The 20,031-nt window shown below is 37.3% G+C and overlaps 1 protein-coding gene across 5 annotated transcripts in view; it reads right to left on the bottom strand.

Annotated features, from left to right (window-relative positions):
* Nucleotides 1-20,031, bottom strand: part of CDC42SE2 (CDC42 small effector 2) — an 83,645-nt gene that overhangs the window by 7,882 nt on the left and 55,732 nt on the right. The gene's annotated exons all lie outside the window — the stretch shown is intronic.

The raw sequence follows: 20,031 nt of genomic DNA, 5'->3' as shown, positions 1-20,031 counted from the left end.
ACGGAGCAATTCATGTGTAGTCACCATATGCCCATACTCTGAAAAATGCCTGCATTTGAGAAAAAAAAAAAAAGAAAAAGCCATGAAACACAGTTCCAATATCTTACTTTAAGGTATGTTTTACAAAGCAGAGTTTAACAGCTAAAAACTTCCTTGAGCTCAAGTGAAACCTTCCCATTACCTTAAAGTTCACTTGGTATTGTTTTTAATGATCTCTACTTCTAATTGGCTATGACATTGTAAGACCACACAGACTCAAGGCACGAAGGTACATGCCTTGAGTGGGCTAGCTACTATTTCAACAGCTACAGATGAAATCTTTATGAATCAGAGCCCATAGCTAGGACAATACATCATAGGGTTTAGCCAGCAAGTACAAAACACATTTTGTCCAGTCCTGCTCCTTTTCCCTATTACAAAAGGAGATTTCAGTAGGTTTCTTGCATGCTATGAATAGCTGTGATGAGGAGGACCACATAAAATTCTGTGAGAACAGCTAAATACAATGATCTGATCTATGCTAAAACTACTAGTGAATTCTCTAATTGCAAAGAATTTTGCAAAATCAATGAATTGATCAAATAAAATATTCCAGCTGTAAAAATGTTGTATTTACACCATCCTGTACTGTAATATGCGTAATGTTGACACGGAAGGATGATCTAGACAGCTGTATGAAAATACACTGCTTTAATTAAAACACTTAAAATTATTTAATGCCTGCAGCTGTTGCCTCTCTCCCTCTTTTAAAAAACCAGTTACCAAATGTATGTATCTACACAATACACACATAATTCATTTTAATAGAGTTTTGATGCAGAGAAGATATAGACAACCTCAAAGACTTCAGATTTTTCTTATCTTGTTTATGAGTTTTTAAGACAATTTAACTTTTTTTTTTGTTCAAAGTAACTTATGTTACTCCTTAACTTGTTAAGATCACTGGCATGCCGATAACAAAGTGCTGGATCTTGTGAATGACTGTAAATGATTCTCCACTAATCATCAGGTAGTCAACCAGTAACCACTACTTAAACTGCACTGTCACCAAACCATGTCTCTTAAGTGAGTTCCTTATCAGAGGCCATCAGCGTGCTACCCCCTGACATGTGTCCACTGATGTGAGCTCCATGAAACTGTGGAACAGTATTTAAATGCAGTGCCACAAAATAGTTCACTGTGAAACCAAATAAAAAATTGATTTTCTTTTTTTTTCCTGTAGGAGTACCCAGCTTGCATTTACATTACTGTTTTAGCTTGGATCCCGAGAATGCTTTTGAAGCAGTTCTCTTCACCAGTTCTCACTTACCATGATTCAATTTTAATTTTAGACTAACCTTGGAGTGCAAAAAATTACACTTTTTTTGGAAAATGAAGCTGAACTGGAAGACTAACTGATGCTCTCCCACTGCTATCAGACATTGAGGCTAATGAACCAGGTGAGCCAGGCTGGAGTAGATCACAAGACATCTACACATCCCCAACACCAACTGTTCTGCTGTCCTACACAGCTAATTCTACTAGAATGTGCTGTTCCTGTAGACATTGTCTCAGCCAGAACCAAAATGACCAATTAGAATGTGTAAAGAGACACGGGGAGCACTCCAAAAAATCACCTCTTTACGAGGAGTGCAACACAGGGAAAAGCAGTAAGGAACATGCTTGAAAAGGTTACAAAGCTTTTACAGAGGACACCATAAATATTAGCTTTGCCAGGATTTCATTCTGAAATTGTATTTTTTGAGGCCTTGTATCTGTTAAGAATACATGCATAATGTATGTATGCTATGTATGAATTAAAACATACTGATTTTTTTCAGTAAATTCAATTTGAAGGAAGCAGCACATTCATCTCCTACTTAAAGAGGAAGAAATTAAACATAGTTATGCTCATTTCCCTCTACCATCTGTGGCTTTCCATGCTCTCTCCTTGTGCAGCTCACAAGCCTTGTTGAATGACTGATTTGTGGCAATGAAGGACTGATTTTGTGCTCTGGGAGTTAAAAGTGCAGTGCTTGGGAAGTGGCCCCTGTCTTCTCCGGCCACAGAAGCTGTGGCTGATCAGCTGAAATAATCACCATGGCTTTCAGGAGGGGAAGACACATAAAATAATTCATGTTAAAAAGAATGTTAAAAATGGTAAAAAATGCTGACAGGGCTCAACAAAAATTTAATCCCACTAGGCTTCATCCATACCTCAAACTGCCTGACATCATACCATAAATAATTATCTCTAGAATACATTTACACACCACTGGTATAGTAATAAGTAGTAATGAAATGTGACTAAAGGTCATCCATAAAACAAATGAGTGTTTATGACACTAGTGCAAAGAACTTCAACATACAGACCTGAGTACTTGTACCATCTAAAGGTTTGTTTTCAAGATGTTTCTGACTAAAGAAATAAATGCCTTAACCTAACTAAATGTCAGCCTAACTACAATGAGTCCCGTGTCCTCTATTTGCATTCCCTGTGGTTTTTTTTCCTAGCAGGAGGGAAACAGAAGAAGGTTCATTATGACTTAGCTAACTTGACTGTTATCTTTCTTGACAGTCTGGGTCAAGTTACTGAAACACTCAGTATAAGTCGACAAAAAAAGTTTAAAATCAGTATTAAAGTATTTTTTTCCTTTGCCTTGTGCCATAGCACTTCCCCTTTTGCTAGGAGGGCAAGGGGTGACATGGAGCACAACAATAATGAGACGAGAGGAAAAGACCTGTAAAAGGATCCTGGAAGTGGAACATGAAGTGCCATCATTTAATGGCTTTATTCAGTGTATTCCCTTGACAAAAAGCTGAAGAATTTGTGTTGTGAGGTACATACCACACAGTCTTTACACCGTGAAAAGAAAAACCGATCTTGAAACTGAAGTAGAAGAGATGCAGGCTTGTGTGTTACATGTCTTGAGAGTAATGGAAATAGTGGGAAGACCCACCTAAGAAGCCTTGTTTTGAATGTGTACTAGATGCAATGAAACAGGATCCCATTTCAGTTACCATAGAAATGAAGTAAAAATGGATCTTTTCTATTCTTAACTTGCGAGTAGCATTTCCTTTGAAATACCATATTAGAAATCAGAAAACCTCCAATAGTTGCATCACACAAAATATTTGACCCCTGCAAGTTTCTTGAAACTTTAAACAATTTTAAACTTTTGCCTTATTTTTAACTATAATTAGTTAAACTAATTATAGCAGGTATTCAACCTGCCCTTCAGCAAAGCCACAAACATTTCACTGAAATGCTGTTTTTCAAAGTTCCAAAGACTACTTGTTGCAAGAAATTCAAAACTGTAATTTGCTTCTTTAAACATACTGATGTGTCTAGAAGTATGTAAAATTTCCTTTCTACTCCCCTGTATTTTTGGCTTTCAGGGAAGAAGTTATCTTTTTCCACTATCTTCAGATTTTGTCCAGAGGTCAGGCTGCCCTTCTTTAGCTCAAGCCATTTCATAAACGATGGCAACACTTCTGAATTGACAAGCTCTCTGCCTGTATGAAAAAGACAAGTTTGGGAATTTTTTCTCCTTCCTGCGGTAATGCACCCCTCTCTGCTCTTCATGAGAGGTCCTCTCAACAACAACAACAAAAAAAGTTAAGACTAACACCAAGGTCTCAAACATATAAAAAAATATTAAGTGATATCACTTGGATCTTGGGAGGTTGACAATTACTTTCCTCCTAGAAGCTGAAGATGCAAGTAAAGTCAACCTTTGTATGAAGTTTCACACAAAGATATTCCAAAGTCAAGTGCCAGCCTACATTTGGCAGATATCAAAAGCAAAGGAATAGGTTAAGCTCCAGAAGAGCAAGTTCTGCTAATTCTACACCAAATATTTTGAGATGGCTGTGACAGACATATCAGAAATCCAAGTCTAAGTGAAACGTAAGTGACAACAGCATTGCAAAGGATCCTACAACACAAAAGTCTGTGGATTTTACCTGCAGCAGGCAGTCCTCAAATGAAAGGGGTGCTGCAGGTGCAGATAAGGAATGTGCACTAAAGTACATGGTAGACACTGAAGAAATTCAGGGGGGATGATGTATTGTGAATACAAAATCTCTAAAAACAATGCTTCTTTTTTAAAATTCACACATATGGCACCTTTCTCCTATAGCTTATCCATTTAATTTATCCCACTTTACAAAACAAGAAAAAGTGCCAACCCTTTTTTCCACACAGAAATATTCTTTATTCAGCTGTATGATGTCCTGGCTATTTATATCTTAGGATCTCAGTAAACTAAACTGTAAGAAACCAGGCAACAGAATACCCACTGTCCTCAATGTCTACACAAGCAACAAATCAGTGGCAGGGACAGGCTGGATTGTTGAATCTCACACTGAGAATAACAAAATTTGGTATTTAAGATACAAGCAGTAAATCCTTGTTTTAATCATTCTTCCCTAAAACTAACACAGACACAGTTATGTTTGTATTGAAGAGAACTTTTAAAAAATTAATACTTGTTAATATCATCAAGCTATCACAAAGGAAGTATAACTTTCCTCCTGCCAACTTTTTAGCATTTACCCAAATGTTATGAGAGCAATTTTTAGTAACTGTTTTATACATATGGTTTTTACTTATGTCATATGCAGTAAAAACACGCTGAACATACCATATTTAAATATTACTTAAGTTATATTAATATATCATGCATCTAAATACATTTTTTTTCCTGTCCTTCCATATTTATCTGTATCCCAACAAAACAGGGCACAGTACAAAGGAATAACATTAGATCCATTAGAAAGGAATAACATGCTGATCTGATCTATCTAGTCTGATTTTGTGCAATGTGTTTCCAACCAGATCCAAATCAATATGAAGCGTTCCATATATAAAATGCCAAGTGATGCATCTTCCATTTTTGACCAAGATTATCTAGTCTTTCATTTTAACTGAGGAAGAGGAAGTTTTGTTCAAATTTGTCACAATTTCTCCTTATTCTTCAAGACACTAACATCTTTCATGACATATTATTTTGGCTTGATACATAATGAGGAAAAAACAAAACTATGTACCATGCTTTGGCATCTCAACTGATACAGAGTAAAAACATCAGCTTCCAAGATTAATTTTCCAGTCTTGTATCAATTTCTTCTCTAATTTCAGACTATTAAAAACATAAAATTAAAAGGAGTGGAGATTGTGTAGATCAAGGTATTAATAACACTCCACATTTGAGTGGGTTATGGCAGGAACATCTGTGGCTTCAGTGGGCCCCGTTCACCTGCTAGCCTTGCCCTTGTGGAGTCAGCAATGCTTACTTACTGCTGGCTGCCAGACTCAGCAACCTTGCCAAGCCAAAAAATAGACTTCCCTTTTCTTTAAATGAATATAGTCATAAAACAGGCTTATCTCTCTTAGCAAATGCTAACTAAAGAATATTTAATTCCTCTCCACAGCCTTATTCGAGATTTAATAAATTTACTTGCTAACTCCCTACATGGAAACACTCCCTGGTGAGCAGAGAACTAAATGATCCATCTGCATGCTGTGAAGAGCTGCTTTGCAGAATGGGTTTCTCTGGTCAGAGAATAATCAGTTAACATTTATTGCCTCCAACAAGTTTTCTTTTTAAAAGCAATATGACTGTGCATTCATGAACACTAGAAAGCTACACAGCTTTTAATACTTGTCTCCACAACATAAAGGTGAATTTTGACTGCTAGCCCAGTCATTACAATGGCATCAAATACAATAATAAAAAATTCACTCTCTGATACTTCTTCACAAGCTTGTCTTCTATGTAACAGTATGGTAGTTAGAACATAATGAAATATAATAACTTTTAACATCATCTAACCCTTTGTAACACTAGGAGATCTAGTGCTAATACATCTTTCCATTCTAAACCAATCCAAATCCCAAACTCTCCTAAAGCAAAATAAATCCCAGTAGAGCCACCACAACTGCTACTCTTATGATAGACAGGGCAAATTCAAAGAAGGAATATGCTCCTGGTTTTCCTTGGTATCTACCTGCTACATTTCTTTTCACTATATTTTGTTTTCACACTATATGGGTGCACTATCAAGACACTGATAATACAGATACAATATGTATTTTTTAAAAAATTAAATAAGAGCTATCAGAACTACAGATTCTCGCATCTATTGTGTTTGATGTTTCAGAAATAACCCTCAAACAGCAAGCCTTTTTTGGAGAACGGTTACCACTTATTCTAGTGATAATTTCAAGATTACTGCAAAAAGCAAACTCTCAATCTGCAAATTCACTTTGGGTTCTTTTTACCAATCAAGGTAAGTGTCCCTGAGGACATTTCAATGATAAAACTGTTGAAACAGAGCCATTTGCTAGCTTTGTATTCAAAAACTCAGCTGAAACTTCAAAAGCAGTTGCAGGCCAAAGAGTAAAAAAAATCCCAAGACAGCAATCTAGGGGAAGGATTTAATCAAAGTCAAGATAGTCAACAATTTCAAGATGGAGGATTTGGATGGTCAGAGGAGAAACTGAAACCCTTCCCTTTATTTTCCTCCTTGGATCTTTCATACTTGTTGTATCTGCTCTTAAAAAATACCAGCAGCAAGATTCCCTCTGCTGTGGCACCCATCTGATCCTCCAGACACTAACACACAGAATAGGAAAATTGCTCAGAATAGGAAGTATCAGGTCACCCTGTAGAGTTAGTTTTCTATCCTCCCACACACACGCTGTTCTGCTTCCAAAAAAGTCTCGTAGACAGAACACAGACAGACAAGCTGTGGTCTGAGTGATGCGTCTCAGCTCCCAGTAGTGACCTATCAAAATTGCCTGAAAAGGTTGTAGCATCTTGCATCAAACTCTACATAAGGGGGTTGTAGGGGCTTGCATCTGGCTTTTGCACATTGCGTGTGTAAGATGCATTTCTCCACACTTTCCACCCTAATTAGGAACTTATAGATTCATGTCAAAACCAACAAAAAACATATATGCATGTGAAGCTGGAAAGCTAACACCCATCTCTATCAACTAGATCATCAGGTAGCAAACTAACGCTGTGAAAACAAAGGCTGGATGTATAGGGCCATCATAAAGTCAGTGTGATATTTTTGAAGAAGAAAAGTTGCAGGTTCCCTAAACATTTCATTGAATATTGTGGTATTCTCATTTTTTCCAGCTGTTTTAAATCCGTGAGGTTACAATGAAGTCCATCATTTACACAATCTCCAAGTACTATATAAAAGTTGATGAAAGAGACACCATACAGAGTAATATTAAAATTCCAGTCAGCACTAGTATATGTTTAACATTTCAGTGTTTAATTCAGTTTTTGAACCATAAAGTGACAATGACCATTTGAAGTGTAGGGGCCCACATACTCTTCCAATGAGCCAGAGTAGACCTGTGAGTTGCAAATACCTCATGTCAAAACATCTCCCACACAGAAGAAACACAGAGATGCACAACTAAGGTAATGTACAAGATAAACTGAAATGCTAGACACTGCCTCCAAACCACTGAATTTCAGTGACAGATTTATTCTAAATCAGTAACATCTGATATCTAAGCCCAGCATAACAAAGTTCTAACCAATGCTGTGATCTCCATCAACAAGATACCAAAGCTGCTGCTCTCACTAAAACACATTTTTCTTAGTCTCCTACTTGGGCAGTCTTTAGCAGATTGTTTAAAGACTCCTGACTGATTACAGATCTTGCAAACTATCGCTTCATCACAACAGAAGTAGGAGGAAACTGGCACAGGCTTTCATGCCATCTCTTAAGCAACAGAGGTAAGTAGCAGGTCTCCAGCACACTCAGCTTTCATCAAGTTTCCAAAAGTTCATGATGCCTCATAATTTCTCTAGCTAAAGGAGTTAGGAAATTGAGACCAGGGACTGAAGAGGTAAGTTTTTTAATAATATGAGCTGTTACAACTAGTATCTAGTAAACCGATTATCAAGTGTACACTGGATTTAGCTTTTACTGCAAAATCACTTGGCATGTACTGACTGACTCAAGTGGAAAAAAAAGAATAATGAAATCTTATTGTCTGAGCTCCTCAGCAAAACAACTAGCAGTTTCATTCATGTATATAAAAAAGCAAAATTAAAGGAAAAATAAAATAAACTGAAATGTCAGCAAAGATGGCATCATCAAATCTTTGCAAAATCAGATTGATTTTAAATTTCAACTTCTCATCAAATTAATCTATTTCATAACTTTATACATCAAACTGGATTGCATATTATCTCAAACAGCTTCTTTTTTTTAGCAAATTCACGACCTTTTGCATCTTTTGAAATATAAGCTTTTTTGTTTGTTTACACAATATTCCATTATACTACGATGATGTTAGTCATCATATGACAAAACTGGCAATTGTAGCCTATGTTTTCTAAATAAACAGGAAAAAATTGCCAGATGAGGTCAAATGACTGAAAGACAATACGTCTTTTAAGAAATGTGTTTACCTCACACATCAAAGGGAACTTGCTCCATTTCAGATGCTTGAACCACCTTTAAGTTACACAGTAAGTCCAAATCTATTCCTTTATCTATCTATCATTAGCTAGAAAGCACTGTCCTTTTCAAAAAACACATTAGTAAAATTTTAAGTTGACATTTGCAACTTTCAACTTGGCTGTTATTTTGTCCACAAATTTACTTATCCTTCTAATAATTTTATTTTTATTACTTTGGGTGGTTTAATGTCTCTTTAACAAAATTTTTAAAAAATGTATTAAAAACCCCCAGTAATCTAAAAGAATCACACTGATTTTTTTACTACAGTAACTATAATGTTTTAATGTCTTTAGACTGTGAAGTCTGACTGTTAATCAACAGGTAATCAATTAAAGGACAGTAGAGCATGATGAAAGCAACAAATTCTAGTCTGGATTGGAAGAGACCTTAAAGACCATTCTCTGACCTCCAAGTTTCAACTGCCCTCCCAACACCTTCCACCAGAACACACTGCTCCAAGTCCCTGACAGGGATGTGGCAACAACAACTTCCCTGTGCAACTTGTTCCAGTACCTCACTATTCTCACAGTAAGTAATTTCTTCCTGATATCCAATCTAATTCTACCTTCTTTCATTTAAAAACCATTCCTCCTTGTCCTACCACTAGCTGCCCTCGCAAAAAGTCCCTTTCCAGCCTTTGCAGGTACCCTTGCCTGTGACACCAGCTTTAGTTTCTCAGCCAAAATCAGAACTTAACATATTAACTCTACCCTTACAGCTGAGTAACTTCCAACAGTTTAGCTGTTCCTTGGATCAAGTGCTCATTATCAGCCTGCACAGATGAAAATAAAAGTTAATCACTGAAACTTCAGAGTCAATCCAGATCTATGACACGCATAAGGGACAAAAACTCTGCTGCACAGGACATGGGAAGAGAGACTGAAATACTGGGTTTGTTCATCTGTAAGAAATGAGACATCTCCTTGTGGTCTTAATGGTCTTCCCTTACTTATATAGGAAGGGAACAGAAGACAGGCTTGAAGGTGCACAGTGGTAGTTTGAGAAGCCACAGCCCAAAGTCACAATGTAGAAAACACCAATTAAACATATAAATACAATAAACTGTTATGTAGGTGGTCAAACACTGGACCAAAAACCCAGTGAATTTGCATGTCCGTCCTGTGAAATCCCCAGAACACAACTGGTCCTGCAAAAGTCGAGTCTAGCTGCCACTTCTGCTTGGAGCAGCAGCACAGCACCAGATGGCATCCAGAGGTGTCCTGCAATCTAGACTACTTTACAAGCCTCTAACTTCAGATGGTAATGAAGAGCAGGCTGCAACTGATTTTCCCATATATTCTCCCCCATAAGCAAAAATGATAATAACACAAAACAGAGGTTAAACAAATTACATAAGGACTCACCACAGCACCAACTTTCTGGAAACTTCTAATAGCTTCTTACAAAAATCAAAACCCAAAGTCTTTATAAGAGTATGCCATCAACTGTATCATATTAAGCTTTCTTTCAATTTGCTTACTGACCTTTCCCAACAAGAACACAGGAAATACTTGAAAGATCATCTGGCATGATGAGAACTGTAGTTCCCTAGAGGATGTAGCCAGGATTACAACATATAGCCCCGCCTGCTCAGTCAAATGAACATCTCCTTACCCTCCAGATACAACACAAACAAAAGCTTTGGGTGTGCTTAAGAACACTGAGCATTGAAACAGTTTTGTTAAGAAATTATCTCCCATACTGCATTAAGACTTCCCAGAGCTAGCTGACTAATCTAAAGAGGTTTGTTATGTCTTGTGCATGCAGGTGTCTGAAAACAGACATTTGCATCTTGATGGAAGCACACGTTAGGTAAGGTACATTACATGCAAGCTTTCTCTATTCCTTTGTACACTGTGCATCTTCAAAAACACAATGATATGCACATACCAAATTTCACTGCAGAAAACTAAACTAACAAAAAAATAAACTGAAATATCACCTCCAAACAGGTAATAGCCACTATCAGACACAGGATCCTCACACTCACCATAAAAAAATCAATCCCTTAGTAAGCTTCAAACTTCCTCTGGACCAGCTAAAGTATCCACTGCACTGAAGGGGCAGGTAATACCCCTAGAGGCACTGCCATATGTTGTCACAAGCCTGCACATTGTGATTCACCTTTAACCATACAGACAATAAATCAGGGCCCATGTGGTATTTTCAGAAAATCTCTTTATGCAACTCATTGGAATTCCCTTACTGGGAAACAATGGATTTTCATATGGTACTGTTTATTTTTCAGCAGTAGGATTAATGAGTGGAAGATTTAGTACTTTTGCTGCAGGCAAAGACAAAGCCACAATATTTAACAGCAATATCCTCAAGAATCAACAAACACACACACAGTGAATTCATGAGTTTTTAAACACCTCTGTGAGTATCATCTTAGAAACGTGGCATTAGTTTGCCTGGATAGCAGCAGCTTCTTGGTATATATACGTGTGTATACGTATATATGCAACAAAATACCTGAATATTTTCCTGTTTTTCTAATGACATACTCTACTACTTACTTCTCAATGAAGTTTTACCAAAATGAACTTGCTCTAAATGTAGATACTTTCTTCTTTTTTTTTGGTACAAATCCCTTTTTAAGGGAAGTCATCCCATTACAGCTGTATGTGTCTCAGTCTGAGACACACTCCTAATGGCTAACCTTTCTGGAGATCCTCCCATTGGCTTTTCCTTGCTAAGTTACTTGTCACCTGAACAACCTCAGCATTGCCTCGGGGCTGTTCCTCCTGCTCCAAAGACATACTGATCAGTTATAGCCTCAGCATGGGTGCTGTCACATAGCCTTGGATACCCTGATCTGCAGTAAGGGAGAAGAACTTCTAAGCATGGAATAAAAAATTTCTTTCAGTGGCAATCCCACTTCTTGCTCTTTTGAGGACTTCTGCAAAACTCCCAAATTTAACTGAAAGTCTGTTCATCCAGCTCATTTTAGGCAAATCATTTTGTAAAAAATGCATCCCAAAATACATTATTATGTGACAGTCTGTCTTTGTGCTTGAGGCATCAGAGCAAAAACAAGTTAGAAGCTACACAAGAGAAGCAGGAACAGCCTCCCATGTTCTTCCCACACTATGAAAAATAGTCTCACATTTGAAAAGTGATTTCACTAGTGAATGTAGAAATAGTGACACTACACACAAAATTATTAAAATACAATACAACAAGCAGCCAAGACAATTTAGCAAGGGATGGCCCAATAGGTATTTTAGAGATCTTTACACATCAAGCCTACACACAGCATGGCTAGAAGCATCTCTGGAAGAGCAGTTTACCAGAAAGTCTTAAGGAATGTACAAATCAGCAGCTGTGCTTAGATTTAGATTAGCTTTCAGGTCAGCTTTTGACATATTCAGAATAGTAACTAACAGAAAAGTCTATGCCTGACATGTGGCAAGTATCCCCAAATGACAGAAGGGAAGTTGCTCAGGAACCAATTAACAAGTTCCAACAGAAGCATGGCAGCAAATGAGGAGCAACACGGTGTGCCATTGAAAATCTGTGGGTTCAAAAGACAGAATAAAGACAAAAGGACATTGTGTAGGAAAACTAGTCAAGCACTATAAGCCTACATATTTTATTACAACAAGGAACATAAAAAGGAACCCCTTTCAAGACGCGTCCTGCTTCCCTTGGCAAAACAAAGGAATCTCTACTGCCTTGTCCCATGTCCCATCAAAAGGAAAACACCAGTTCCAAACATGTACGGACTTTTTGTGTGTCTTGCTGAGGCATGCCACAATTCCATAGGCTTTGAGCGTAAACAATCACTACTATTTCAATTTCATCTAATAAGGAAGAACCCCATATTCCTAACTTACTTGTCCCATTCTACTCCTCTAAATTCAGTGTTATTGAAAAGATGTATTCAGGAGCAGTAGCAGAAAGAGCTTCTTACTGTTCCACTACCTGCACTATAGAAATTTTGTTAAGTCAGGTACATTCACTAATCATAATTTACTGCTACACTCACAAGTAGTATCAACAACATCACACCATCATTTCTAGAAGTAGTGTTGGCTGTTCATACTACTCAGGAGAACCTTCCTACTTACTAATCCATTTCCATGGCAGCCTATCCTTCCACATCTTGCAGGTTTTCTGCACCAAGTTATCCATGATAGATCTACTCCTGCAAAAGCAGATTTTCTATTATTGTCTATGTCTCCTACCTATATATTTTTTGATACCATTACATACAATTCCTTCAGCCTAATACTGGCAATTCTGAAGCTGAGTTCACTGTAGAAATCCAGGAAATATATAGTGTGGTTTTCTCAGTGTGTCAAATCTAGCGATTTTACCAGAATAAAACCAAATATTGGAGCATTTTATGACAGGAAGAATAGGAAAGCATGGTTTCCTATTGACAGCTGCATAGGAAGCTTTGGCATTGCACCATTGAGCACCATGGAGATATCTAAGATTCTTCCAGGTTCATGCATTATTGGCAACTTCAGGGCAACTGCTTCCCAGTTCCATAAGTGCAGTCAGCTTCTACCAAAACCAAGATACACCCAACATCAGCTTTTGGCTACAGATTTGCAGTGACTGGCAGTTAAAGTAAGAATGAAGAGTAAAAAGAACATACAGAATAAACATACAGAGCAAAATCAGGTCTTCTGAAGAGCTGCTGGCTGGGAATTTTTAAACTGGCTGCATAATAACTGTACATTATTTATAGTAATGATTTTTCATTTTACTCCTCAGCAAAAGCAACCACATGACAGAACACAACTCTATCTTCCTAACAACTAGAATTATTAATACAGAATTGAATAGTAATTTTTGGTAGGAAGACAGATATTGTTCCTAAATTAAAGAAAAATGCCAACAACAAAGACAAAATATTACCACCACCACTCTGTGTTTTATAACCTGAAACAGGACAGGTACTCTTTACTAACACCCAGGTTTTCAGTGGACTATGGTACCTATGCTAATTAAAAAAAAAAAAAAAAGCTTTGAACCACTGGCTTGGCAGCATGACAACTGCCAAATCTTGACCATTTTCGACTATTTTAAGAGTTTCCTATGCCACACTGTCATCAGGCTATAGCACCCACAAACACGCTTCCATGATCAAGGCACAGAATTTGTAAGAATTGAATTTTCTTCCCAGATTTCCTGCATCTTTTCTATACCTAAACCTTGCTTCACTATCTCACCAGGTTTCCCTGAACATCTGTCAATGTCCTTGAACAGAGGCATTAGAGTAGCCACCTACACCTGCTGTCATGTACAGACATTGACACGACTTTACCAACTGTGGTAAAGTTTTCAACTATGGAGAGATGCGTACTACATCAAAATAATTCAGGACAATAATTGACTCTGGTTTTCTCTAATGATGTTATCATCACTACAGACAATTATAAACTTAATTTCTTAAGCCATGAAGTTCATTTTAATGCATACTGAAAATGCAAATACATTTTGAGTACAATTTTAAAATCCAGCATTTGTCAAAACTCAAGGGAAAAAACATTCTCCACTAAGAACACAAAAAGTGTTTTCTTTCCAGCTGCAAAGCTTAAAAAAAAAATCAGGATTCAGCATTATCATGAGACTCACCATACCCTCTTAGGGATTACTACATAAAAATATTGAGAAATTCAAACCTTTCTACCCTTCCCAATTGTTCCCCAGCAAGGTTTTCTTTCAGATCGCTCTTCCAGGTTCAGGAATTGTATAGTTACAGTTCATTTTCTTTCCAAGAAACTAAACTACATAAACTTGCATGTGGCTGTTTATCTGGGATAACAGTAGAAGCACAAACCATACCACAGTCTGCATATCCTACAGAATTTATTGTCTTAGGCATTATAAAAACAAGTGTCTGCTATGTTTGGGCATAAAAAATACTTTGTCAGTAATACTCACCCCTGCAATGCCTGCAGAGCCAACATTGCCAAGAACCTAATCTGAATTCTATTCCTTCTTGGGCATGACGAAATTATTTACTAAATTCCAGCGAGCTGAAGCAGGGGGATTGTTCACAGAAAGCTTACTGTACCAGTGTGGGAAAAAGATTCAGCTTGACTCTCTGAACACAGTGGGAGCTTGTAGAGCTGGCAACTGGAAGTTAAAAAGTGATTCCTTGTCAGAGTCAACCACTTGATGTACATTTTAGTGATCAACGAACACCTTTAGGGTAAAATAGATTTTTTAGCTGTCTGAGTACCCTTCAAAGGGAAAAGTTTGCTGGTCATTTAGACAAAAGTTACAAACACACCAATACCAAATAAAATCTCACTCCCTTTACCATTTTTATTTTCTTTTCACTGGGGAATAACATGAGCTGACTAATTCTAGGACACTAAATTATATAAATTGTTATGTAATGTAAGGTTTTGTAGGGTACCTGGTCACTTTTCCTATCCTAATGTTTGATCAGACTGGTGCAAGCTCTTCTGTTTTCTCTTACTAACAAAGTGAACATTATTTACACAGGTGTCTAGTTTAGAGGCACTGAGAAACAGACAAAGATATTGCAAATCATGATTTTGGTGATATGAAACATGCTACTAATATACAAGGAGAATAATTTCATTGACTTGGGGGATGATCAAGACACCCTCACATTTTTAAGGTGTTACAGCATTTGTTTTGCAGCACTTATGTCAGGTGAATATTGGTCCTGTCAGAAACCCTTCTTGTTCTATAATCTCATCAGATACAAAAAAAAAACCAAAACAAAACAAAAACAAAAAAAAACAAAACAAAACAAAAAAAACCCCAAAGCAAACCATGTAATCCAGAATTAGCAGTATCCATTTTAAAATCTAACTAGAAAAAATTTTTTCCTTAGCACCCAAGATGAGCTGCCTTCAAAGAAAACCATGATGCTTATACACATGCCCCACAGAAACTACTAATAAGCTTCCAAGAGTATCTTTGCAGTCAGCAGGATCCCAAGGAAGCACCAAGGAAAAAACTCTAGCAGTTGGGCTTTGCTGTAATTCAGCAGATTATCCCAAAACACCCAGAAAAGAACCCAAAGCAAACAAAACAACCCCACCCACTAAGCAACAACAAGAAAACCCCAACAACAGAAAAAACAAAAAAACCCCATCACTACCACCACCAAAACCTCAGCCAAAAACCAACAAAAAATCCCAACCAACCAAAACAGACCAAACAAAAATCAACCAAACAGCAAAATCCAGCCCACAATACAACAAATATTTTCACAAATCAGAAAAAACTGACTTTGGTATGTAGAAGAACCTGAAGTTTACAGCCTGCAGAAATCCCCACAGCGTTCAGCTCTTTAAACTCTAAATCAGCCAACACACAACTATCTTTGTACCTCAGTCAATTTTTTGTCAGGTTTTAATCTAGGTGTGTATGTATGAAAAAGTGTAAACTTCCTCTTCATTGTCTTCTCTGTGTAGGAACATTAATCTCCTTTAATAATGGAAATGTTGGCATTTTATTCCTGAGTTTAAAAGAGCAGCTGAATCTCAGTGATGTGAGATGCATGGCACATGTTTTGTTTCTTTAGGGGTAGGACCATGCAAAGAGGCTTCATTTCTAGTTTTCCAGCAGTCAGTTTAATCCATGCTTTCATTACAACCACAACTTTTAAAGGTTTTTAAAATCAATAATTAAGTAACTCACACACAGATCTTATTTCTTTATTCCCCGAACTACACAAATTGAAGTTTTCTTCCTTCCTCCTCTAAATTTTACTTTCTTTGCATTATGAACCCAAAAGCAATTTCGATTTTAAAATTTTGTTCTGATGTTAAATAGAGAAAACATGCATTTGATATTCTTCCATGGAGAGAAAAAGGCCTGTGAAATCTTTTGCCTGCTATTCTGTGCATCAGCATGCCTATTCTTGTATTGGCATTTTTCCATGCCTCCCAAGTTCAGCAATGCCAAGCTGCTGCCACAAACGCAAGCAATCCAGTATGTTGCATATGTGCATGTATGTGCGTGTGTGTTTACACATCCTAGCATATTTCTTTGGAATTGCGCCTGGCAGGACTTATTTTCCCATTTTAACAGCAATCCTCTATTTGACCACCATCCGATAGCCTAGGAATTAAATGGGGTTTTAGTAACTGCAGTATAACAAGCTGTATTTAAAGTAATATTTGTTCCAAACAGAGTAAAATAGGACATGTCCTATATAGATTTGACTCTAGTCTTGCAAGAAATACACTTGAAGTGGATTTCAGCTTGCAAGCCACCTACATTTAGAATATATATCATAAGTGTAATTTTCTTCCATAAGTAATACACTCCTTTGATACAGAGCTCCAATTCCCAGTTGAACACAGGCATATGAGCTTTCTTTAGGCAATTTAATCCCTGAAAGCATCAGCTTTTCAGTTCGCAAAAAAAAAGTACCCCAAAAGATAAGTTTTATGCAAATATACATAATGAGATGAAGATTAATAACTATATTTCACGCAACTTTCTTTCTTAAAATTTATTTGCCCCCTCTAAATGGGGGAAATGATCCTTTAAGTTTTAGCTTTCATAGTTTTTAGATTCTGTGCTGCCTAGGTGTGTAGCTCTGAGCTTCATATTAAGTGCTAGTAAGTTCTCTTCACAGAGTAGGTAGACAAAACAATCCTTTTCCAGCTTCAGACCAAGGGTAACTGTTACAGGTTTCAGTCCCAAAAAACATAAGAGTAGACTGAAGAGAGAAAAAAAGAAGGATGATACTTCATAACCTGAAGCTGTAACTGGACAATTAACTCCAATATGCAAATGAACTAAAACTTATAGAAGTGTGAGACCTTGTGACCAGCTGTCTATTTTGTGACCATTTTGGGTCCATCTCAGATGTAGCCCTGGCCAGGTTCTTGTATCCCTTATGGCCTTTTAATAAATACCTACTTAATTCCTTTAGCTCTGTCTAGTCTCTGTTCCAGATCAGCCTCCCAAGACATCAGTTCCATGTCTAAAATTCTATCATTCTGGTGTAATCTCCAGTTAACATCTATTCATAAGTCCTGTTGGAAGTATTTTCTTCCATTTTATTCAAATGAGATTTGTTTTTCACTATGTCATCCTGTATGTCCCAATTTTTCTGTTCTTTCCTAATTTAAGGTCACAGGTTCTGAAGCCACTGATGCACCACCATGCAGCTTTCCAAATAACTTGCCTGACATTTTCAAGCTGTAAAACAAGAATTGCAATGTTGAACCTTCAAATGAGTCAAGCCTGAACTGCAAGAAAACAGAACTCAGCACCAGAGACAGAGGGTTTCAGTGGAGGCAAGACTTGAACTACTTGGAGCTGTCTGAGGCCAGAATAAAAGAATGCTAAATTTCCAGAGCATTTACCTACACTTGGCAGTCATGACCCACTGCCCATGGGAAATGTTTTTACTTTTTAAGTAAGTACAACACTTTCAAATGTCACAATTTCTTTTAAGAAACATGAAGTACAAAGCTTTGTGTTACACCATATCCCACTCAGAGAGGTGGATGTAAACCAGAGGGCATGCAGACACTGATAAGCAATAATCAATAACTATTTCCTCCTGTGCATTGTGATGAGATGAGCTCTGTATGTCTGGTTCAGAGATGGAAAACTCCAGTTCCTGAACAGCAGAGCATGAAATGCCAGCCTATGTCAGCAAAGAAAGGCTGGTCCAGGCAAACTTAAAAACACAAATCACAATTGGGGCTCAATAAATTCCTCATTCTCTGGAGATAAGGCAGCCACATACCAACTTGAAACCATCTTGAGCAGATGAGAAACACATAAATTGCAATGTGCCAAAGGTAAGGCAAAATTAAAACAGTCTGATTAGAGAGGATCCCAGTACCAAAACTATGAACTGTGAAGTAGGTGGTCCTTTAAGATACACTATCAAGCAGAACATCAAGGGTGCTTATGTTCACCCTGAAAAAGTTATACCACGAGCCAGAGAAAAAAAAATTAAGACCCTGTCCACACTAAAGACAACATATTATAAACCCAGACTATTTTCCTAGCCTGAGCAAGCTAAATTTACAATTGCAATAGGAGAGATAATGTAGTTTAAACTATTTTTTAAAATTCCATGTGAGCCTCATCCTTATTAATGTCAAGTCACTTTCAGAGCATGACATATTAACAAATCACTCAGTGTTACACATTCATCTGAGAAAGTAAACACAAAGAGAGATGGTATCTTTGCTTGGCTACAGTTAACTACAGCTCTCTTGAGGATACACCCAAGTAACTAAAAAAACTCTCTAAAATTATTTGACAAACAAAAAATACCCAATGGGTTCAGAGAGTCATTACTTCCCTAAATCTGCATCCCAGTGCAGTTGACAGCTTCAGCTTTTCTGCCCTGCCTCCACTCTTCTATTCTCCTCTCTTTGGAGACTGTCCTTCTGTGGCAGGATATTCACCCAGAATTACAGCAGTCAGCATTTTAGAGTGATCAGCTAAGCCACTTTGAAGACAAAGGCAAGAAAATAATTACAACTGATTACCTATTAAAGTCTCTGACTTAACAGATATCTCATAAATTCAGGATCTTTGAGAATAGCATTATTGTAAGTAAATGGGAACTTTGGTATCATGCATATCTCCTATGTCAGTAAGTGTCATGACAGGAACTGCAGAACCAGAGGTTTGAGGAACAGTCTGAGAAAGGAAAGCTTTCAGCATTGTGAAATGCTAATGCTGGGAATTGAAAATGCAAATGCAGGCAAAGATTTTTAAAACCGCAGTTTAAAAATACATATTTTTTGAGTTGCATATTGAGTTGCATTAAGAATTATCACCAACAGAATATCTGAGATCCATTCCAGAAAAGTTACCAGAAAAATACAGTCAGATATCAGCAGAGGAAGCTTCTAATCTCAATACTCCCTTTCATATCAAAAGCAGCCAAAGCCAAAAGGCTGAACAAGTAGCTTCAGGGCAACGACTGACTTCTCTATTCACTAACACAAAGCATACTTCCAGTGTCAGTGAAAGTCCACATCTCTCAGGCTATCTCCAGATTACCCCTGCCTCTAGCTGTTGGCAAGTAGAAATGCCCCTAAATCTTCATGCTTCCCCAACTCCCCTCTCTGACGTGAAAGGCAGAATGGGATAAAACAGCTGAACTGACAAACATTAGAGCTAAGGCACACCAAAAGCACCAGGGCTTTATAGCTTCAAGTTCCATTAGAAAAATAACAGAAAAATTACCAAAAATTGCATTGGAAATGCTTCAGCACAATCTCCAAGGGTGTTTGCAAAACTATCAACTTTTGCTAGGCAGCATCAACTAGTTCTTGTGGAAGCTCCTTTTGTCAGTGACTCATACCAGGGTTTTGCTGTTTAAAATGTCTTCTCACTGAAAAATTTGGAGATTTAAGAGAAATAAGAAACAAGAAATTCAAGGGCTCTAGCACTGGTGTAAAGATCAACAAATAGCACAATCTACTTCCTGCCCATGTTTAAGTGGAAAGCCTGAGCTCCATGGAGCCTGCAGATATTAAAAGCATATTACATCCTTCTTCAAGTATGTTGAAAATGGCAAGACACATTATCATCAACAGAAAGTTGGCATAATTCTTGTTTCCC

This window comes from Onychostruthus taczanowskii, unplaced genomic scaffold (assembly GCF_017590055.1).
Source record: "Onychostruthus taczanowskii isolate IOZ18803 unplaced genomic scaffold, ASM1759005v1 scaffold167, whole genome shotgun sequence".
NCBI classification, from domain to species: domain Eukaryota; kingdom Metazoa; phylum Chordata; class Aves; order Passeriformes; family Passeridae; genus Onychostruthus; species Onychostruthus taczanowskii.
The sequence above is the reverse complement of the archived record's forward strand: the minus strand, read 5'-3'. Positions and strand labels throughout refer to the sequence as shown.